At 45.8% G+C, this 23,814-nt stretch overlaps 1 long non-coding RNA gene across 1 annotated transcript in view; it reads left to right on the top strand.

Moving 5' to 3' along the window:
• The window catches only part of LOC140458616 (uncharacterized), a 36,123-nt gene extending 13,744 nt beyond the window's left edge, over nucleotides 1-22,379 (top strand). Inside the window, exons 2-3 of the long non-coding RNA XR_011953615.1 lie at nucleotides 19,948-20,067; nucleotides 21,916-22,379. This is a non-coding gene — a long non-coding RNA (uncharacterized lncRNA). The remainder of the gene's footprint in view (nucleotides 1-19,947; nucleotides 20,068-21,915) is intronic.
• Nucleotides 22,380-23,814: the final 1,435 nt, after the last annotated feature.

Here is a 23,814-nt window from a genome sequence, read left to right as displayed (position 1 = left end):
GTTGATGGCTCATTCAGAAAAGAAGGATGATTGGGATACAGGGAAATCTGTGTGTCTGGATACAGGATTGGATGGCCCAGAGAAGACAGAGGATGGCAGCAGATGGACAGTATTGAGCCTGGAGCTCAGTGACCAGTGGGGTTCTGTAACAATCAGCTCTGGGACTCTGCTCTTTGTGATTTTGTAAATGACTTGAATGTGGATGTTGGAGAGTGAGTTAGTAAGTTTGCCAATAACATGAAGGTTGATGGAGTGGTGGGGAATGTGGGAGGGCTGTTGTAGTTTGCAATGGGACATTGACAGGACGCAGAGCTGGGCTGGAAGTGGCAGATGGAGTTCAATCTGGAAAAGTGTGAAGTGATTCATTCTGGAAGGTTGAACCTGAATATAGAATACAGGGTGAAAGGCAGAATACTTGGCATTGTGGAGGAACAGAGAGCTCATGGCGTCCGTGTCCATAGATCCCTCAAGTTGCCACGCACGTTGATAGGGTTGCTAAAAAGTCATATGTTGTGTTGGCTTTTCTTAGCAAGGGGATTGATTTCAAGAGCCGTGAGGTTTTACTGCATCTTTATAGTGACCTGGTGAGACCACACTTGGAATATTGTGTTCATTTCTCATCCCATCTTTACAGGAAGGGTGTGCAAGTTTTAGAGAGCGGACACTGGAGATTTACCAAGGTGCGGCCTGGAATAGAGGGCATTTCTTATGGAGAAAGTTTGAGGGAGATAAGGCTTTTCTCATTGGAGAGAAGAAGGGGGTGGGCTGTCTTGGTAGAGGTGAACAAGGTAATGAGAGGCACAGAGAGAGTGAATAGTGAGAGACTTTTTCTCTGATGGCATAAATGGCTATTACAAGGGGGCATAATTTTAAGGTCATTGGAAGATGGATAAGAGGATAGAGAATGGTAGGTGGTTGGATGGATTGCCAATGGTGGTAGTAAAATTAGACACATTCGGGACATTTAATAGACTCTTGGACAGATACATGGACAATAGTAAAATGAAGGGTATGTAGGTTAGTTTGATCTTACAGTTGGATAAAAGGTTGGCATGAAATCATGGCCGAAGGGTCTTGGCTGAACTGTTCTGTGTTCTGTGTTCTGTCTGGTAAACTGGGTAATAAGCTCAGATCAGTGTAAAAGGATATGGCATTCAGGAGGAGCTAGTGAACTGGACACAAAATTTGCTTGATGGTAGGAGACAGAGGGTGATGGGAGACATATTGTTTTTTCTGACTGGAGGCATGGAGCCAGCGGTGGAGTGGGTCCACTGTTGTTTGTCATTTGGATAAATGGTTTGGATGGGAATATTGGTTTCCTGGTATGTAAGGATTTTGTGTGTCACTGAAATTGGTGGTAAAGTGGACAGTGAAGAAGGTTTTCTATGATACAACAGGATGAACAGTACTGCTGGGATAGTGGGCTGAAGAATAGCAGATGGAGTTTAATTAGATAAAGGTGAGGTGTTCCATTTTGGTGAAACAAACCAGGGTGGGACCTGTACAGTTAATGTTTGGGCCCTGGGTAGTGTTATCAGTCAGAGAGACACAGGGATGCAGGTATACAGTTCTTTGAATGTGGTGTCACAGGCAGACAGGCTGGTGAAGCAGGCGTTTGGGATGGTTACCTTCATTGGGGAGAGCATTAAGAGTAAGAGTTGGGATGTCATGTTGTATCTGTAAAAGACATTGGTGGGGCCACCATAAAACATTGTTGATCAGTAGGAAGAACTCATCTAGTCACTTACTTCCTTTTAGGAAGAGCATTAAATATTCTAACCTGGTCTGGCCAACATTTGACTCCAGACCCACAGCAATATGGCTGACTCTGAGCTACCCTCTGGGTAATTAGTAGTTGGATCAAAGAATGTTAGTCCAGGCAGTGACACCCACATCCCATGAATGAATAAATAAAAATACATATGTCCCTCCCTTCCTCTGTAAACCCCTCCAGCTGCAGCAATTCGTACTGGCTTTGTAACACCGTTCAGACCCTGACCACTCTCTGTAACACTCTCACCACCTCCAGCACCTTCACCTCTCTCTGTTCCTATTGTGTCAATAAACCCTGACCACGGTTCCCCTTCCCACTGCCCTCCTCCTTCTAGCATACCCTTTGCAATCTATTTAACATTTACTCCTAAAATACTCTCTCACTTCAGCATTTTAAGTACTTTTTGGTGATCTTCTCAGCCTCATAATCTAGTATGATCCCTTTTGTCCTGAGTGAGGGATCAGTGGGAATTTCTTGCTGAGATTTTTACTGTTTCAATTGAATGTCCTTTTGTTGAATGTTTTAGAATGTTCCTTCAAATGGTTTCTGCTGTCCATTTAATGACACGTGTTTCAGTCTGTTTAGCCTGTTTACCTTGTGTGAGTTCTCCTCTCACACACATGCAATTGGCTATTTTTGTTTCTAGTTGCAGCTTGTCCTCTGTGATTCACTTTTAAACTTTGTATTTATTTAAACTGCACTTTATCACAATTTCCCGAAGGATCTCTGCAGGTGACATGACTCATTCACTAAGTTTCATTACACGGTCGCTCTGCGATAGTTATGTCCCTTAACAGTTGCACAATATGTTTTTCAAAGAAATACTGAAAAAAATTAACCTAAGTCCTCTTCCAATATCAATGTTGACCGTGTGATTGACCCCGATTATACGAGTATTGAGGTTTTCCAAAATTACCACAATGCCTTTGTTAAAAAATTCCAATGAATTCCTGTTTAATGCAGTGATGAGCAATGGAATACTGTTCAGTGGCTAAAACTGTTCTGTTACTTGTGTCCTTGGCAATAGTAGCCAGAATTTACATTCAGACTGACTCTATTTCATGATCTGATGCCAAATGCTTTCTCTGTAATGCCTTTGTTATCCATTATTTTTAGTGTTACCCATTTTTCATGAGTTTCCGCAAGATTGTGAACAATTGAATATTTTTGTTCACCCTATATCCATGTCTCCCTGGTGTCTAAATCTCTTTTATCTCTGTGTCACAAATCCATCTACCTTATTACAGTGATGTTGTCCATTAAAAAAAAACATAACTTACTCTTTCCCACAATCTCCTGTCACAAATCTTTTCGCTGATGTACAATTTTAGTTAAACTCTGTCCCATCCTGTTCCTTTCTGCTTGTCTTCTGTCACATTCCCACGCTGCTCCGATGCTTCACCTTTTCCCTTTGGATTGGGAAAGCTCCTTTCACCTGAACCCTGTCCCAGCATCCTCTCTGTCAGTTTAAAGCCCTGTCCAAAAACCTACCGACATAATCGGCCAGGACACTGTTCCCAGCACGGTTCCAGTGGGACCATCCGAATGGATTATTTATAAAATCAGGTATGGGATATGGGTGTCTCTGGCTGACCAGCCTTTCTTGCCCAGTCCTAGCTGCCCTTGTACTGAGTAACTTGCTTGGCCTTTGAAGAGGGTAATTGGTGGCAAATACTTTGCTGTGGCTATGTCGTGCAGACCACGTGAGGATGGGCAGATGTCCTTCTCTGAATGACATAGCACCCTGGGATACCTGCAGCGGTGTTTGTGCAGTGTGTCCAGGAAGCTTTTCTAACTCATATGTAGATTGTCCAACCAGAGGGGAGGCCATATTGGATTTGGCACTTAGTAACGAACCGGGACAAGTGATGGGCTTGTTAATGTGTGAACATTTTGGTGATAGTGATCACAATTCTGTGACTTTCACCTTGGTTATGGAGAGAGACAGGTGCGTGTAACAGGGTAGGTTTTACAATTGGGGGAAGGGTAAATATGATGCTGTAAGATAGGATCTGAGGAGCATACGTTGTAAACATAGGCTGTCAGGGAAGGATGTTGTGGAAATGTGGAACCTTTTCAAGGAACAGATACAATGTGTCCGTGATATGTATGTACCTGTCAGGCAGGGAAGAGATGGTCGTGTGAGGGAACCTTAGTTGACGAGGTAGGTTGAATTTCTTGTAAAGAGGAAGAAGTAGGCTTACATAAGGTTGAGGAAACAAGGTTCAGACAGAGCATTGGAGGGATACAGGATAGCCAGAAGGGAGCTGAAGAAAGGGATTAGGAGAGCTAAGAGAGGGCGTGAAAAATCTTTGGCAGGTAGGATCAAGGATAACCCCAAGGCATTTTATGTGTATGTGAGAAACCTGAGAATGACGAGAACAAGGGTAGGTTCGATCAAGGACAGTAGTGGGAGACTGTATTGAGTCGGAAGAGATAGGAGAGGTCTTGAATGAGTACTTCTCTTCAGTATTTACAAATGAGAGGGACCATATTTTTGAAGAGGAGAGTGTGAAACGGACTGGTAAGCTAGAAGAGATGCTTGCTAGGGAGGAAGATGTGTTGGGCATTTTTAAAAACTTGAGGATAGACAAGTCCCCCGGGCCTGATGGGATATATCCTAGGATTATGTGGGAAGCAAGAGAGGAAATTGCAGAGCCATTGGCAATGATCTTTTCGTCTTCACTGTCAAGGGGGTGGTACCAGGGCACTGGTGAGTGGTGAATGTTGTGCCCCTGTTCAAAAAAGGGAATAGGGATAACCCCGGGAATTACAGGCCAGTTAGTCTTACTTCAGTGGTAGGCAAAGTAATGGAGAGGATAATGAGGGATAGGATTTATGAGTATCTGGAAAGACACTGCTTGATTAGGGAGAGCCAGCACGAATTTGTGAGGGTTAGGTCTTGTCTTACAAGTCTTATTGAATTCTTTGAGGAGGTGACCAAGCATGTGGATGAGGGTAGAGCAGTGGATGCAGTGTACATGGATTTTAGTAACTGGATTAGTGGTGCTGGAAGAACACAGCAGTTCAGGCAGCATCCAAGGAGCAGCGAAATCGACGTTTCGGGCAAAAGCCCTTAGTAAGGCATTTGATAAGGTTCCCCATGGTAGGGTCATGTGGAAAGTCAGGAGGCATGGGATAGAGGGAATTTTGGCCAATTGGATAGAAAACTGGCTAACCGGTCGACGTCAGAGAGTGGTAGTAGATGGTAAATAGTCAGCCTGGAGCCCAGTTACAAGTGGAGTTCTACAGGGATCAGTTCTGGTCCTCTGCTATTTGTAATTTTTATTAATGACTTGGAAGAAGGATTCGAAGGGTGCGTCAGTAACTTTGCAGATGATACGAAGATTGATGGAGTTGTGGATAGTGAGGAGGGTTGTTGTTGGCTGCAAAGGGACTTAGATATGATGCAGAGCTGGGCTGAGTAGTGACAGATGGAGTTCAACCTCCAACGGTCATTTGAGTGGGAGCAGCAGCCGAGTAAAAGCGAACCCGGGAGACCTTTCACCGCAGAGAGCGGCGCAAGCTGGGCGGAAGTGAGGTTGGAGCACAGAGCTGGTCGGGAAGGTAAGTGATTAGTATTTGAGTGGGTGTGTTCTAGATCCCAGGCCCTACTTCGTAGGGCCTCCCTCCCACCCTCCTCTAACCTAACTTTAAAGTCCACAGGTAAGTGACTCAGTGTTATTGACTCAGTGTTCTTGTTTTTGGAGACAGTGTACAGTCATGGCAGCGCAGGCGGTGGAATGTTCCTCCTGCAGGATGTTTGAGGTAGGGGTGACCACCAATACTCCTGCCGACTTCATCTGCAGGAAATGCAGTCAGATCCTGCTCCACACCGAACGAGTTAGGGAACTGGAACTGGAGTTGGATGAACTGAGGATTATTCGAGAGAATGAGAGGGTGATTGATAGAAGCTACAGGGACATAGTTACGCCGGAGAACAGAGGTAGATGGGTAACAATTAGAGGTGGAAAGGGGAAGAAGCAGGCAGTGCAGGGTTCCCCTGTGGTCGTTCCCCTAAAAAATAAGTATACAGCTTTGGAAACTGTTTGGGGGGACAGCCTTGCAGGTGTAAGCTGCAGTGAAGGGGTCTGTGGCGTGAGGTCTGGCTCCGAGACTCAGAAGGGAAAGGGGGAGAGGAGGAGAGTGCAAGTGATAGGAGACTCTCTAGTTAGAGGGACGGACAGGCGGTTCTGTGGACATGGGCAAGACTCTCGGATGGTTTGTTGCCTCCCGGGTGCCAGGGTCCGAGACGTCTCGGACCGTGTCTTCAGAATCCTTAAGGGGGAGGGTGTGCAGCCAGAAGTCGTGGTACACATTGGCACCAACGACATAGGTAGGAAGAGGGGTGGGGAGGTCATTCAAGAGCTCAGGGAGTTAGGCTGGAAGCTGGAAGCTAAAAGCTAGGACAGACAAAGTCGTAATCTCTGGGTTATTGCCGGTGCCACGTGACAATGAGGCAAGGAATAGGGAGAGAGTGCAGTTGAACACGTGGCTACAAGGATGGTGTAGGAGGGAGGGCTTCAGGTATTTGGACAATTGGACTGCATTCTGGGGAAGGTGGGACCTGAACAAACAGGACGGGTTGCACTTGAACCAGAAGGGCACCAATATCCTGGGGGGTAGGTTTGCTAGCACTCTTCGGGGGGGGGGGGGGGGGGTTTAAACGAATTTGGGGGGGGGTGTTTAAACGAATTTGGCAGGGGGATGGGATCCGGACTTGTAGTCCAGCAAGTAAGCTAGCTGTGTGTCAGGATGTCCAAGACTGTAGGGAGGCTGTGGAGAAGGTAGAACTGACAGGGAATGCTTGCAGACACAGAGATGGGCTCAAGTGCGTATACTTCAACGCAAGGAGTATCAGAAATAAGGTGGGTGAACTTAAGGCGTGGATCGGTACCTGGGACTACGATGTTGTGGCCATCACGGAAACGTGGATAGATGAGGGACAGGAATGGCTGTTGGAGGTTCCTGGTTACAGATGTTTCAGTAAGATTAGGGAGGGTGGTAAAAATGGAAGGGGGGGTGGCATTGCTAATTAGAAATGGTATAACAGCTGCAGAAAGGAAGTTTGAGGGGGATCTGCCTTTGGAGGTAGTATGGGCTGAAGTCAGAAATAGGAAATTTGCAGTCACCTTGTTGGGTGTTTACTTTTGGCCCCCCAAATAGCAGCAGAGATGTGGAGAAACAGATTGGGAAAAAGATTTTGGAAAGGTGCAGAAGCCACTGAGTCATAGTCATGGTCGACTTCAACTTCCCAAATATTGATTGGAAGCTCTTTAGATCAAGTAGATTGGATGGGGCAGTGTTTGTGCAGTGTGTCCAGGAAGCTTTTCTAACTCAGTATGTAGATTGTCCAACCAGAGGGGAGGCCATATTGGATTTAGTACTCGATAATGAACTGGGACAAGTGATGGGCTTGTTAGTGGGTGAACATTTTGGTGATGGTGACCACAATTCTGTGACTTTCACCTTGGTTATGGAGAGAGATAGGTGCGCACAACAACGTAGATTTTACAATTGGGGGAAGGGAAATTACGATGCTGTAAGACAGGATTTGAGGAGCATACGTTGGGAGCATAGGCTGTCAGGGAAGGATGTGGTGGAAATGTGGAACTTTTTCAAGGAGCAGATACGATGTGTCCTTGATATGTACGTACCTGTCAGGCAGGAAAGAAATGGTCGTGTGAGGGAGCCTTGGTTGACGAGGGAGGTTGAATGTCTAGTAAAGAGGAAGAAGGAGGCTTACATAAGGTTGAGGAAACAGGGTTCAGACAGACCAGTGGAGGGAGACAGGAGAGCCAGAAGGGACCTGAAGAAAGGGATTAGGAGAGCTAAGAGAGGGCATGAAAAATCCTTGGCGGATAGGATCAAGGATAACCCCAAGGCATTTTATGCGTATGTGAGAAACCTGAGAATGACGAGAACGAGGGTAGGTCCGATCAAGGACAGTAGTGGGAGACTGTGTATTGAGTCGGAAGAGATAGGAGAGGTCTTGAACAAGTACTTCTCTTCAGTATTTACGAACGAGAGGGACCGTATTGTTGAAGAGGAGAGTGTGAAACAGACTGGTAAGCTAGAAGAGATACTTGTTAGGAAGGAAGATGTGTTGGACATTTTGACCAACTTGAGGATAGACAAGTCCCCCGGGCCTGACGGGATATATCCTAGGATTATGTGGGAAGCAAGAGAGGAAATTGCAGTACTGTTGGCAATGATCTTCTCGTCTTCACTGGCAACGGGGGTGGTACCAGGGGACTGGAGAGTAGCGAATGTTGTGCCCCTGATCAAAAAAGGGCATAGGGATAACCCCGGGAATTACAGGCCAGTTAGTCTTACTTCAGTGGTGGGCAAAGTAATGGAAAGGGTACTTAGGGATAGGATTTATGAGTATCTGGAAAGACACTGTTTGATTAGGGACAGCCAGCACGGATTTGTGAGGGGTAGGTCTTGCCTTACAAGTCTTATTGAATTCTTCGAGGAGGTGACCAAGCATGTGGATGAGGGGAGAGCAGTGGATGTAGTGTACATGGATTTTAGTAAGGCATTTGATAAGGTTCCCCATGGTAGGCTTATGCGGAAAGTCAGGAGGCATGGGATAGAGGGAATTTTGGCCAATTGAATAGAAAACTGGCTAACCGGTCGAAGTCAGAGAGTGGTAGTAGATGGTAAATATTCAACCTGGTGCCCAGTTACAAGTGGAGTTCCACAGGGATCAGTTCTGGGTCCTCTGCTGTTTGTAATTTTTATTAATGACTTGGATGAGTGAGTCGGAGGGTGGGTCAGTAAATTTGCAGATGATACGAAGATTGGTGGAGTTGTGGACAGTGAGGAGGGCATTTGTCGTTTGCAAAGGGACGTAGATATGATTCAGAGCTGGGCTGAGGAGTGGCAGATGGAGTTCAACCCTGCCAAGTGTGAGGTTGTCCATTTTGGAAGAACAAATAAGAATGTGAAATACAGGGTTAACGGTAGGGTTTTTTGTAAGGTGGAGGAGCAGAGGGATCTTGGGGTCTATGTTCATAGATCTTTGAATGTTGCCACTCAGGGGATAGAGTTTGTAAGAAGGCCTATGGTGTATTATCGTTCATAAGCAGAGGGATTGAATTCAAGAGTCGTGAAGTGATGTTACAGCTGTACAGGACCTTGGTTAGGCCACATTTGGAGTACTGTGTGCAGTTCTGGTCGCCTCACTTTAGGAAAGATGTGGAAGCGTTGGAGAGGGTGCAGAGAAGATTTACCAGGATGTTGCCTGGAATGGAGAATAGGTCGTACGAGGATAGGTTGAGATGCTAGGCCTTTTCTCATTGGAACGGCGAAGGATGAGGGGTGACTTGATAGAGGTTTATAAGATGATCAGAGGAATAGATAGAGTAGACAGTCAGAAACTTTTTCCCCGAGTACAACAGAGTGTTACAAGGGGACATAACGTTAAGGTGAAGGGTGGAAGGTATAGGGGGGATGTCAGGGGTAGGTTCTTTACCCAGAGAGTCGTGGGGGCATGGAATGCGCTGCCTGTGGGAGTGGCAGAGTCAGAATCATTGGCGACCTTTAAGCGGCAATTGGATAGGTACATGGATGGGTGCTTCATCTAGGATAGAAGTTCGGCACAACATCGTGGGCCGAAGGGCCTGTTCTGTGCTGTATTGTTCTATGTTCTATCTATGTTCTATACATTTCATTGGGCACTGGAGATTTCTCCACCTTTACACCTGTGAAAACATTTAATACCTCCTCTTTATTGATTTTAACATGTTCTGGGACCTCAGCATCCCAACTGAAATCCCTGGCTGCAATGCCTTTCTCCTGTGTGAATACAGGTGGGAAGTATTCATTGAAGACCTCACCTGCTTTCTCTGACTCCATGCACAGATTGTCCCTTTGGTTTCTCACAGGCCTTCCTCTTTCACTGGGAATCCTCTTACTCTCACGATGCTGATAAAATACCTGTGGCTTTTCCACAATTGTATCTGCCAAATATATTTCATGACCATTGTTTGTCCCTCATTTTCCACAATCCCCTTGCACTCTCTATACTTGTGAAGGGCTTCACCTGATTTTATTGCACTGTATTTTCTTGATCAAACTCACGATATCACTTGATCAGTATTCCCTTGACTTGCTGCCTTTACTATTCACTCTTCAAGGAGCACACTGGCTCTGTGTTCTCACTGCATCACTTTAAAATAGTCCACTTTCCTAACATGGACCCAACTGCAGGGAGTTCCTCCCAGTCTATGTTTGCCAGATCCTCTGTAATGATCGTGATACTGATAGGAGGCACAGTTGTGAGGGGGACAGACTGGAGACTGTGTGGCTCCAGAAGAGACCCCAGGATGGTGTGCTGCCTCCCAGGTACCAGGGTCAGAGTCGTTATTGAACATTATGAAGGGGGAGGGTGAACATCCAGAGGTCATTGTGCACATTTGTCTCCCTCTGTCATGTGGACTAAAGGATGGGGTCCTGTGAAATGAGTACAGGGAGTCAGGTGAGAAGTTAAAAAAGCAGAATATTGACCTTAATGATCTCCAGATTACTCCCAGTGCCAAGTCCCAGTGAGGATAGAAATAGAAAGGTAGGCCGGATGGATGTGTGGCTGAGGAGCTGGTATAGTGGGCAGAGTTTTCAGTTCTTGAGTCATTGGCATCTCTTCTGGGGTAGAGGGGACTGGTACAAAGGGGATGGTTTGCACTTGAAACAAAGGGGCACAAGTATCCCAGGGAGGAGAATTGCTAGTGTTACCCAGGAGAATTTAAACTAGTTTGGCAGGGAGTTGAGACTGAGTGAGAGAGGGACCATCGAAAAGTCAGGGGAAATATATCAGCCATCAAGAGCAAGTTACCTATTCAGGATATACAGGGGCACAGTTGAGGGAGGGAAAGATACCTGGTTTGACTGGCAAGGCAGATGAGCTCAGAGCATGGATTAGCTCTGGGGACTGGGATATTATAGCCATATCAGAAACATGGCTGAGAAAAGGGCAGGACCCGCAGCTCAGTGTTTCAGAATAAAGAAACTACAGGCGTGACAGAAGGGCAAGTAAGTGAGGAGGGGGAGTTGTCTTTTTGATTCGGAAGGACATGACACCTGTGCATCGAGACAATTCCGTTAAGCAGTCAACAAATGAGGCCATAAATTTAAAAGCTAGAAACAAAGAGGGGATGGTCAGTCTGCTGGGATCGTGTTGTAGACCCTCAAATAGCCAGCGGGTACGAGAGGAGCAAATGTGTAATGAGTTTGCAGGTACCTATAAAAATAATAGAGTAGTATTGGATGGAGATTTTAACTTCCCCTGGATTGGCTGGGTCACCCAGAGTGTAAAAGGCCCGTACTGGGTGGAATTTGTAAAATGTGTCCAAGAAAGTTTCCTCAATCAAGACGTAGAGGGCTCTACGCTACTCAGGCGGGTGCAACACTGGACCTCTCCTCAGAAAACAAGGTCAGGCAAGTGACTGAAGTATCAGTCAGAGAGCACATTTCGTCCAGTCACCACAACTGTCTTTGTTTTAAGGTAGTTGTGGAAAAAGATCAGGCAGGTTGACAGATTTAGGTCTTAAACTGGAACTGGGCCAATATTGGGACCATTCAGGAGGATCGAGCAGGGGTTGATTGGGTGAAGGTAAAACACACACAACACTAGGGTATATTCCAGATGGTTTACAGAGGAACCTCGATGATCTGAACGAGATGGGCGGGCACTATTTCGTTCGGATAATTGATTATTCGGTTAATCGATTCAATGCCTTTCCTCTGGGGCTCGGAGTTTTCAGTCCAGTCTGCTCCCTGTTCAGGTGAATAGGCAGCAGCAAGCCATGGACGAGCCCCCACACCCTGCCAAACCCCAAAAAGACACCCCGCTCACCTCCAAACCCATCCAACACCGCCCCCACCCGCCCCTCAACGTCGCCCCCCACCTGTCCCAAACCCACCAAAAAGCGGCCCCTGCTGCCAAAACCGTCCGACACCACCCTCCACTCGCCGCCTGCCCCCACTTCCCAAACACGTTCGACATCAACTTCAGCCCGTCCCCAAACCCGTCCAACACTGCCCTCCGTCTACCACACCCACCATCCAATCCAAGTCCACGCCCATGCCCCGATCAACCCCTCCCCCTTCTGGGCAGCTGGAGTGGACACCAACAGTAAGACATCTACTGCCTTTGCGGGGGTAAGTCTCCAAACAACGCACATGCACATGCACACACACGTTCAGACAGCCACACACAACTTTTTACTGCAACATCTCAAAAAGTTTCACTTCTGCCCTATACAGGACAATGTTCAAGAGAATATCTGGGAAAGGGGGGATTTACCCCTATATATAACTCTCAGCTAAGTGTGGAGAGAGGGTGAGAGGTCAGTCATTTGGAGATGGTCCCTGGGCTCGATGTCCAGGACTGTTCTCAGTTGTATTTCAGTGAGCCGAGATCGGTTTTAATCAGTGTAAACAAAAACAAAGACAATCATGGTTGAAACGACTCTTTGATGTAATGTTTCTATTGGGAACTCGAGATCTCCTTTGAATAATCTGATATTGGGTTAATTGATATTTGGATAATCGAGGTCCCTTTGTATTTGAAAGTGCTAGCTTTAGAAGCTCTGGTGATCATTCTAAAAAGATGAAGGACTTAATCGAAGCTTGTTTAATATTTCATTCCATGACACTGCCATCCTGTTGCTATAAATTCGGTGCCTTAGGATTGTGCTCCCAAATCCACCTGTTGAAGAAGCAGTGCTTCGAAAGCTAGTGCTTGCAAATAAACCTGTTGGACTATAACCTGGTGTTGTGTGATTATTAACTTTGCCCACCCCAGTCCAACACCGGCACGTCCTAATCATGACTAAAATCGATTGGGTCAGTCTGTTTGAATGAAAAAGAATGACTGGCAAATGGGAGGCTTTTAAAAGTGTGATCTCAAGCATCCAGTATGTCCCTGTTAGGGTGAAGGGAAAAGCTAGCAGGTTCAGGAATCCCTAGCCGATGAGAGGTGTCGTCACTCTGTTCAGGAAAAAGGGGAAGGCACACATTGTCTTTAATGTTTCCGATTCTATGTAACCTCTTACAGTCCTAAAGACACGATCAATCAATCAATCAGGGGATACCCAAAAGGCCTCCCAGGTCCCTGCAGCACTCCCAAACTGTAGATCCCACCCCAAATCATGTCACTATCAGTTCCTATAAGACGCACTATCTGTTTAAATCCTCCCATCACTCACACCCCACTATTAATGTAATCTCCTCCAGTCTCTCCATCTACTACTCATCTCCATAACCTTCTCCAGCACTTACACCTCGATCTGTGTAAACGCCACCCTCCCCGATAACCCTTCCCTTCTTTACCATTCTGGAGGAGGTTACTAATGCTCCCTTATCTGTGAAACTGTCTCCGACCAAAATTCGTGTCTTTCTGGAAAATCTGTCAGACTCCACACCCTCCGTATCTAACTAATCTGCAGAACCTAAACCTTCCTGTATCTATAAACATTATCCATGACTACCCTCCATATCTCTGTTTGATCCTCCAGTCTATACAACCCACTTTCTCTCTAAACTTCTCCATTCACCTAAAACACTCCTGTCTGTGTAAACCACTCCATCCTACCAACATCCATATCTGTTAAAAATGTTCCATCCCTCCCAACCTCCCCAGCTCTATGAACTCCTGCAGGCCCGATAGCTCTCCACATTGCTGTAACACCCTCGTGGTTTTATGGTCCTCCCTCCCTGTGAAACCACCCCAGTCCCCACAGCCCTCCCAGTCTGGGTCGTCTGTTCCAGATCAGACTATTGGTGTCTCTATTACCTGTAGCACTCTGAGCAAACCCTTCCTAATTGTATCAATTCATTCAGATCCCATCCTCTCCAGCCTCCCGAAACATCTTCCTGCCATTGTGACCCTCCCTATTTAGAACACAGAACAGGACAGCACAGTACAGGCCCTTCGGCCCTTGATAATGTGCCGATCTTTTATCCTATTCTAACCTGCAGACCATTCAAAGAAGAAAAGAACAAAGAAAATTCCAGCACAGGACCAGGCCGTTCGGCCCTCCACGCCTGTGCTGATCCAGATCCTCTGTCTAAACCTGCTGCCTATTTTCTAAGGATCTGTATCCTTTTGATTCCTGCCCATTCATGCATCTGTTTAGATACATCTTAAATGATGTCATTGTTCTCACCTCTACCACCACCGCTGGCAACACGTTCCAGGCCCCCATCACCCTCTGCATAAAGAACGTTCCACGTATATCTGTCCTAAACCTTTCCCCTCTCATTTTGAGCTTGTGACCCCCGATTAAGTGCATTCCACACTCTGGGGAAAAAAGCTTCTTGCTATCCACCATGTCTACACATCTCATGAGTTTGTAGACATCAATCAGGTCTCCAGTCAACCTTTGTCTTTCCAATAAAATCTGTTCAACCTCTCTTTATAGCTAGCCCCTTCCATACCAGACAACATCTGGGTGAACTTCCTCTGCACCCTCTCCAAAGCATCCACATCCTTTAGGTAATGTGGTGATCAGTACTGTATGTAACATTCCAAATGTGGCCGAACCAAAATCCAATACAACTGTAACATGACCTGCCAACATTTTTCACTCGAGAGCCCGTCCAATGAAGGAAAGCATGCTGTATACAGCCTTAACCACTCTACTGACCCGCGTTGTCACCTTTAAGGAACAATGGACCTGAATACCCAGGTCTCTCTGTACGTCAATTTTCCCCAGGACTTTTCCATTCACTGTATAGTTCACTTTTGAATTGGATCTTGCGAAATGCATCCCCTCGCATTTGCCTGGATTGAACTCCCCATCTGCCATTTCTCTGCCCATCTCTCCAATCGATCGATATACTGCAGTGTTCTCTGACTGTCCCCGTCACTGTCTGCTACTCCACTAATCTTAGAGTCATCTGCAAACTTGCTAATCAGGCAACTGATACCTTCCTCCAAATCATTTATGTATATCACAAACAACAGTGGACCCAGCACAGATCACTGTGGAACACCACAGGGCACAGGTCTCCGTTTTGAGAAATTCATTTTACTGTAATCCATGTGCATATCCAAAAGTTAATTAAATGTCCCTAATGTTGCTCTCTCTACCACCAACGCTGGCAGTGCTTTCCACATACCCACCACTCTCTGTGTAACGTACGTACGTCTGACATCTCCCATAAACCTTCCTCCAAAGTACCTTAAAATTATGTCCCATCGTTATAGCCATTTTTACAATGGGAGAATTCTCAGGCCAATCCACTCTGTGTATGCCTCTCATCATCTCGTACACCTCTATCAATTCAGCTCTCATCCTTTTACATTCCAATTAGAAAAGCCCTGGCATCCCCAACATTTTTTCATTAGACCTGCCCTCCAATCCACAAAATATCCTTACAAATCTCTGCACGCTCGTCAAAGCTTCCACATCTTTCCTATAATGAGGCGACCGGAACATAACACAATATTCCCAGGAGGATTAACCAGGGCTGTATAGAGCTGCAGCATAACCTCACAGGTCTTAAACTCAATCCCTTGGCTAATGAAAGCTAACACATCACACACCTTCGTACCACCCCTATCAACCTGGCTGGCATCCTTGAAGGATCAATGGATGTGGACCCCAAGGTTCTTCTGTTTCTCCACACTACGAAGAATCCTGCCTTTAACCCAGTAGAGGTTTTCTGCAGAATCCTTCAATCTTAAACCCTCCCTATTTTGGTATCTTCCTCCAGTCCCCACAAAACTCATAGACTGTGAAACGTCTTCACGTCCCTACAATTCTCCCTCGCTCTATAACCTCCTTTATTTACGTGCACCCTCAAAACTACCAAAGCTAATTTTAGCCACTTCAATATTATTAATAAATGCAAAATCCTCCAATCCTGATATTCCTCCCTAACTCTGTAACCCTCACCATCCTCCATTGTCCCTCTGGGGAGCATTGCAGAGGAAGGAAGAGTTTTTGAGTCCAGGTCATGTTACGGAGGTAGGAAGGGCTGCAGAACCTGGAGGATAGTACAAATGTAGGAAGGGACGGGGATCCTGCAGGAGGTTATATATATCCTGCAGGAGCGGGATTCATATAACCTGCAGGATGGGACCGAGACTGTGTTGTGGAACCTGAAGGATATTTTAGTCTGAATGATTCATTTGTTTTTGATTAGACTATTAGCCTGATCTTGATGACCTAAGTTTGCAGATGTTTACAAGAATTGGCTGTGGACAGCTTCAGATTGCCAGGCTGGGAGATGTGAGTTCAGATGTGAATCGATTTGCCCATTCTGTCTGTGTGCCTGACACTGACCTGGTGCTGCTCTAATAGAAAGCACTCTCCATGTATCTGTTAAGCTCCAGGTCGACAGGACTGACCAGAGCTCACCTCATCAAAGCCTTCATTTAGAATGTTCTTTTTTTTAATTATTATTTTCAAGTATCAGTTTCGTGCAGGAATTGCGTTGATTCCATGTTAAGAGAATGAAGCCATTATCATTGGAGATTAGGAAGCCTTCAAAAATGCAATAACGGCTTTCCAGAGACAGTACATAGTATTCCTGTTAGAGTGGCAGGAAATGTTGGTGGGTGTCGGGTATGCTGGATAACGAGAGAACAAAGGTTTAGGTTAAGAAAAAGAAGGAAACATTTGTCAGGTATAGACATGAGAAATCAAGTGAATCCTCAGACTATAAAGGCAGGAGGAGTATACTTAAGAGGGAAATCAGGAGGGTAGAAAGAGGACTTGAGATAGCTTTGACAAATAGAGTTAAGGAGAATCAAAAGGATTTTTATAAATACATAAAGGACAGGAGGGTAACTAGGGAGAAGATCAGCAAGGCAGCCTTTGTGTGCAGCCGGAGGAGATGGGGGCGATACTAAGTGAGTGTTTTGCAACAGTGTTTACTGTGGCAAAGGACATGGAAGATATGGAATGTGGGGAAATAGATGATGACACCTTGCAAAGCGTCCATATTAAAGAGGAGGAGGTGATGGATGTCTTGAAATGCATAAAAGCGCATAAATCCCCAAGATCTGATCAGGTGTACCTTGGAATCTGTGGGAAGCTAGGGAAGTGATTGATGGGCCCCTTGCTGAGAAACTTGTATCATCGAGCATTACAGGTGAGGTGCTAGAAGACTGGAGGTTGACTAATGTGGTGCTACCATTTAAGAAAGGTGGTAAGGGAAAGCTAGTGAACTATAGACCAGTGAGCCTGACATCAGTAGTGGGTAAATTGTTGAAGGGAATCCTGCGAGATAGGATTTACATATAATTAGAAAGGCAAAGAGTGACTAGGGATAGTCAGCGTGACATTGTGTGGGAAAACATGTCTCAAGAAATTAATTGCATTTTATGAAGAAGTAACAAGAAGGATTGATGAGGGGCGATCATTGGATGTGATCTATATGGACTTCAGTGAGGTGCTTGAAATAGTTCCTCATGGGAGATTGGTTAGCAAGGTTAGATCTCATGGAATACAGCGAGAATTCGCTGTTTGGATAGAGAACTGGCTTGAAGGGAGAAGACAGAGGGTAGTGGCGGAGGATTGCTTTTCACACTGAAGGACGATGATGTGCCACAAAGATCGGTGCTGGTGCCACTAATTTTCGTCATTATATAAATGATTTGGACATGAACATAGGAGGTACAGTTAACAAGTTTGCAGATGACGCCAAAAAGTGAGAGATAGTGGACAGTGAAGAAGGTTACCAGAGATTACAACGGGATCTGGATCAGATGGGCAAATGTGCTGAGGAGTGACAGATGGAGATTAATTTAGATAAATGTGAGGTGCTACATTTTGGGAAAGCGCATCTGAGCAGAACTTGTACACATAATGGGAAGGTACTAGGGAATGTTGCTGAACAAGGAGACCTTGGAGATCATAGCTCCTTGAAAGTAGAGTCGCAGGTAAGTGGATAGTGAAGAAGGTGTTTGGTATGCTTTCCTTTATTGGTCAGAGTATTGATTATAGGAGTTTGGAAGTCATATTACAGCTGTACAGCACACTGGTTAGGGCACTTTTGGAATATTGCATGCAGTTCTGGTCTTTGTCCTATTGGTAGGATGTTGTGAAACTTGAAAGTGTTTAGAAAGGTTTTACAATGATATTACCAAAGTTAGAAGATTTGAGCTATCGGGAGAGGCTGGAATGACTGGGACTGTTTTCTCTGGAGCGTCAGAGGCTAAGGGGTGATATTCTTGAGGTTTATAAAATCATGAGGGGCATGGATAGGACAAACAGACAAGGTCTTTTCCCTGGGGTGGTAGAGACCAGAGCTGGAGGGCATAAGTTTTGGGTGAGAGATGAAAGATTTAAAAGGGATCTAAGAGGCAACCTTTTCACGCAGAGTGTGGTTATGTATGGAATGTACTGCCAGAGGAAGTGGTGGAGGCTGGTTCAATTGCAGCATTCAAAACGCATCTGGATTGGTATATGAATAAAAAGGGTTTAGTGGGATATGGGCCAAGTTCTGTCAGATGGGACGAGATTAGGAAAGGATATCTGGTCGGCGTGGACGAGTTGGACTGAAGTGTCCATTTATGTGCTGTACGTCTCTAGGTCTCTGGCTCTAAATGTTTTCCATTGTTCATTTACAGACTGACATTTCAGTCTGTTTCCCCTGTTTACCTTGGTCAGCTCTCTCTCAAAATCATGTAATTGGCTTTGTTACTGGTGCTCGGGTGTGCTTTATGGTCACTTTAAAATGTCATAATCTCTTTGAATTCTGGTGTAATTTCTTGGAGGATCTCGGTGTGATATTACTCATTCACTCAGCTTCATCACCCAACGGTCGATCTGAGATAGTTGCATCCCTAGCTATTTGCACATTAGAAACACTGACAAAAACATTCAAAGAGGATCTCGGATAATATTACTCTTGCCAATGTGTCTGTCCCAAATTACACAAAGATTGAAGACTGCAAAAATTACCACCTTTGTTACAATTTCTAATGAATTCCTGTTTAATGCAGGGATGAGCAATGAAATACTGCAAGGCAGCATAAAAATTGTTCACCTGCTTGTGTTTTTGACACATCGCACCCAGAATTTGCATTCAGGCTGATTCAGCTGCATAATCTGAGGCCAAATGCTTTCTCTGTAATGCCTTTGTTATCCAGTACTGTCAGGGTTCCCATCTTGCTTTTCCATTCTGCCTGAGATCCTGTAAGGTTGTTTACTGTTGAATATTTATGTTCCACCTTTTGTTCACCCTGTAATCACGTCTGTCTGGTGACTAAATCTCATTTTTCTCTGTATCACAAGTCACCTTATTGTAGATACTTTGTTCATGCAAAAAAAATTATAATTTGCTCTTTCCCACAATGTCCCACCACAAACCGGTTTATTGATGTGCAGTTTTCGTTAAACTCTGCCCCTTCCTGTTCCTTTCTGCTTGTCTTCAGCCACATTCCCATGCTGTTCCTGGGCTTCACATTTTCTCTTTGGATTTGGAAAGCTCCTTTCACCTGAACCCTGTCCCTGTATCCTCTCTGTCAGTTTAAAGCCCTGTCCATAAACCTACCAACATGATTGACCAGGACACTGCTCCCAGCAGTGTTGATTTTAATTCACTCGTGGGATATTGCTGTCTCTGTCTGGCAAGCATCTCAGGCCCACACTGACCAGTCTTAGAGCTGAGTGGCTTGCTAGATCATTACAGTGGGCATTTGAGCGTCAAATCCATTGCTCTGGGTCTGGATTCATATGTAGGCCAGACAGGCAGCCAAAAACAGATTTCCTGACTGAGAAGGTATGAAACATTTAGATGGGTATCCCTGACACCGGCATTAAATTCTGGATGAACAGTCTACTGAGAGGAACACAAGGTCATTGCCTGCCCCATTGATTGCTCCCTCATCCCTGAGTACTGATCCTAGTGCACCTTCTTCCTGACCGTGGTTTGATCCTGATACCTTCCTGCACTCTGGTGATATCTCTCTGTATCTCTCCATGTAATATCTGTCACTGTGAGGGTCTAATTGCTGCCACCTTTTGCAGCTACGCCAGATCCTGAGCGAACAGAACTCTCCACTCCAGAGAGACACAACAGCACAGGCCAGGGATGGAGACTGGGATTTTCCAGATCTCTGTGGGACTCAGTGCCATTCTCCTTGTATAACCCTTTCTGCATCAGTCTACTTTCCCATTGTGTCTGTTTCTCTATTTCCTGTCGGTACTCAGGATGCTCCTGACTCAGCAGAATTCACAATTCCTGTCTCGTCCATCACCACACTGAAGACAGTTGGTCAGCCAGAGAGATGGAGAGTGATATCTGGAGGCTTCAGTAAATCCTGAAGTGAGGTAAGATCACTCACAGTGAACAGAGTAGAGTGTATTTAAGGGATCGAACTTTAGTCGAGAAGACATGACACAGATACAGTGTTGAAGCACGAATACAGAGCACAATGGTCCCAGGCTCAAACCCCACCCTCTTGTTAACGTTCATCTCTGCTGTACTGAGCCTTCCTATGCCAATCCAGTAAGTTGACAGTTATCAATCTAGGCCTGTGCTGTCTTAGTGAGGATCAGTACAACAGAGGGGAAAACAGGCCTCCCCTCGGAGATCGCATTGAAACCTGGGATCTTTCTGTTCTATATTCACTCCTCACGCTGTCTCTTGTCGGGTGATATCATCATACAGCAAGGAGACATACCTTTTGGTCCAACTCATTTGTGCCAATCAATGCTTGTAATTCCCAGAAAATTTCCTATTTCTTTAACCTCCACCCCTCCCATAATCCTGCTGTATATTTGAAACCGACTATAATTTTGACGACTGTAAATTGCTCCAGTCTCGATAACATGCCCAATCTCAATAATCTCATCCTGCACGCAGTACAATAATCCCTATTTCTGTAGTCTTGCACAATACTTACAGTGCCCCCGTATCTGTAAAATCCTCCAGCCTTCCCCAAGATACCCACCTGTATACCTTCCTCAAGCCCCAGGAGAACACAATATCACTGTAACGTTCTGCAGGCCAGATCACATTCCCTCCTCCTGGCCTATAGCACCACATGACCTCAGTTACCTTCTCCCATCCCTACCGACATTCTTATCTGTATAAACACCTCCAGACCCTTTTCAAACCACAACAGCACTCCATATCTCTGTTTTGTCCTCCACTCCCTGCATTCTCTCTTTGCATAATTCTGCAATTTGGGGCAGCATGGTGGCTCAGTGGTGAGCAATGGTGCCTCACAGCGCCAGGGACCCAGGTTCAATTCCAGCGTTGGGTGACTGTTTATGTGGAGTTTGCACTTTCGTCCTGTTTCTGCGTGGGTTTCCTCCGGGTGGGTTTCCCCCTGCACCAGCCGTTGGAACTGTTGTTATCTGGATCCCCTCCAGCAGGCGTTGCAACACTCCTCACGTCTGTAACTGCATACAGAGAATGCAGCTCTTCCCATATATGTGACATCCTCCTCTGCTGATAGCTCTTATAGTTCCTCACAATATCTCACCTCCTCCATTCCCATCTGTGCTAGAGATCTCTCAAATTTCTTTATTCTTGTTTAAATTTCTGATCACCTAAAATCTCTCCCTTTTTAAATTGTAAACCCTTCACCTTCTGTAACTCTCCATATAACTGTATTCAATAATAGCACAGGTTCCCTTTCTAAATCTCTATACTTACAATGGTTGCATGTACTAAATTGGCACATTCCATTCTTCTTATCCATCCCAGGACTTCCAGCCCCTACAATCCCACTACTTTGAATGCTCCCAATCTCTGCACCTCCTCATGTCCTGAGGGACCTTGAACACCACCAGTGCTGCAAAAGTTTATATTCCCCTCAGTTACTGCAAGTCTTCTAACTCTGTAACATCCAACAGTCTCCAGTACCATACAATATTTGCTGGCTGTCAATTGCATTTGTTGAAGTCTACACATCTCTGTAAACAGCTCAGAAAAAGCCGTTTAGACTCCGTCATGGACAAGCCACAAGCTCCGTCATGAACAAGCCCCAATCTCTCTATTTCCTTTGCCTTCTTCAGTGTCTGCACCACTCGCTGTATCTTCCAGTAAAGTTCATGAGTTGCTGCAGGTCTGCCTAGCTCCCCGATAACCTGTTCCATCCCATACAGCTCGCTCAATCACTGTAACACTCTCTGCTCTGTCTAATCCTCCTCTTCCCCACTGTCTTCCAGGCACAACAGTGATCCTGTAAGGGAGCAGTGCGGAATGGGATGTTATAAATCTCAGCTGAGGATTGAGGCCTACCATTACCTGGGAGTCACAAAGGGAGAGAACCCGAGAGAGAGGAGCACAAAGCGGGAGAATATGAATCAGCAGTGAGGATTGGGGCCGACTGGGACTTGGAGTTGGAGAAGCAGCAGAGCAGGAGGCTCAAAACCAGCACCGAGTCACAGAGGGAGTGACCATGTGAGGGGGCATCTTGGAGCAGGAGCATGAGGCTCAATCACAGCTGGGAGTTAGAGGCAGCAAAGTGGGAGGATATTAATCAGCATTGAGTTTGGAGGCCTAATAGTGCCTGGGAGTCACAGAGACGGTGACCATGTGAGGGGCAGAGTGGTGTGGGAGCTGGAGGATTACCCATCCGTGGGAGTCACAGACATGGTGACCCTGTGAGGGAGCAGAGTGGTGTGGGAGCTGGAGGATTACACGTACCTGGGAGTCACAGACATGGTGACCCTGTGAGGGAGCAGAGTGGTGTGGGAGCTGGAGGATTACACGTTCCTGGGCGTCACAGAGATGGTGACCCTGTGAGGGTGCCGTGTGGAGTGGGAGCTGGAGGATTACACGTAACTGGGAGTCACAGAGACGGTGACCCTGTGAGGGAGCAGGGTGGAGTGGGAGCTGGAGGATTACACGTACCTGGGAGTTACAGAGATAACCTTCTGTTGCTGGGACCTGCCTGCACTGAGTTTGAAAGAAGTGCAAGAGCCATCACTGAAAAATCTGTATGTTCACTGGCTGATAATAAACCGTTATTAGTGACTGTCAGTTAATTGATGTAAGCCAGCAAATTTATTTTTTCAACTTTTGAAGTAAGGATTGAGCTCAGAAATATGAGGGAGATGCGAAATTTTGAGCCAGTATAATAAATTCCCTCAGTAAGCCACAGTTGAATAAGGGACTTAACCATATTGTGATGCCCTGGATGTTAACTTCATTCTAGGTCATTAAGTAAGTTACTCTAGACATGTTACATGTTACGACATGCCAGGACATGTTTGTCAGGAAATGTGTTCTGTTACATTGGGAAGTCATAGCCCCTGCTGGTGTCCTACATGTACACGCGGTCTTGGAGATCAGACAGTGAGGAGAGACTCTGTGATGCTGAGAGTTCGACGAATAGCACACGCACAGAACAAATCACCCTGCAGACATGACTGCGTGGAATAAGGAAGGGAATGATGGATTAGGCAATCGAAGAGAAACTGTCAGGGAATCCAGGAATAGACTGATGTCTCCCTCCCAATTCAGTTTCCCAGTTTGGAAACTGATGAAAGTGCAGGCTGCTCAGGGGAGTGTAGTCAGAGCCGTGTCTGTGGCACCACAAACAGCCTGACTGGACAGGAGGGGAGGGAGAAGGAAGGAAGGGCAATAGTCACAGGGGAGACAGGAAATTGAAAAAGGTTTCAGCGTGTCTATAATTCCAGGATAGTGGGGTTAATAATGTCACTGTGTCTGCAGGACATTCGTCTGGGGGACAGTGAGCAGTCAAAGGTCATGTCCATGTTGGTAGGAATGACCTGGGTAGGAAGGGTGAAGTGATCTGGGAGTCAGAATTTAAGGAGCTCGGTGGATGGTTGGCAAGCAGGAACTCACATTTACCAATCCCTGGAATACTCCAAGCGCCGTGTACAAGTGAGAACAAAATTCGGAGTTTTATGTGGATGAGAGTGTGACTGAAACGATGGTGCAGCAGGAAGGGCTTCCGATTCCTGGGACATTGGAACTGGTTCTGGGGAAGGCAGCAATTGTACAAGCTGGAAGGGCTAACATGACAGAGCTGGGACTGAATTTCTTACAGGGTGTGTGGGAGGGATTGAAAATAACTTGGCGGGTGCTTAGGATCCAAA

Source organism: Chiloscyllium punctatum, chromosome 33, assembly GCF_047496795.1.
Source record: "Chiloscyllium punctatum isolate Juve2018m chromosome 33, sChiPun1.3, whole genome shotgun sequence".
Classification (NCBI taxonomy): domain Eukaryota; kingdom Metazoa; phylum Chordata; class Chondrichthyes; order Orectolobiformes; family Hemiscylliidae; genus Chiloscyllium; species Chiloscyllium punctatum.
This window is presented reverse-complemented; position numbering and strand designations above follow the sequence as displayed.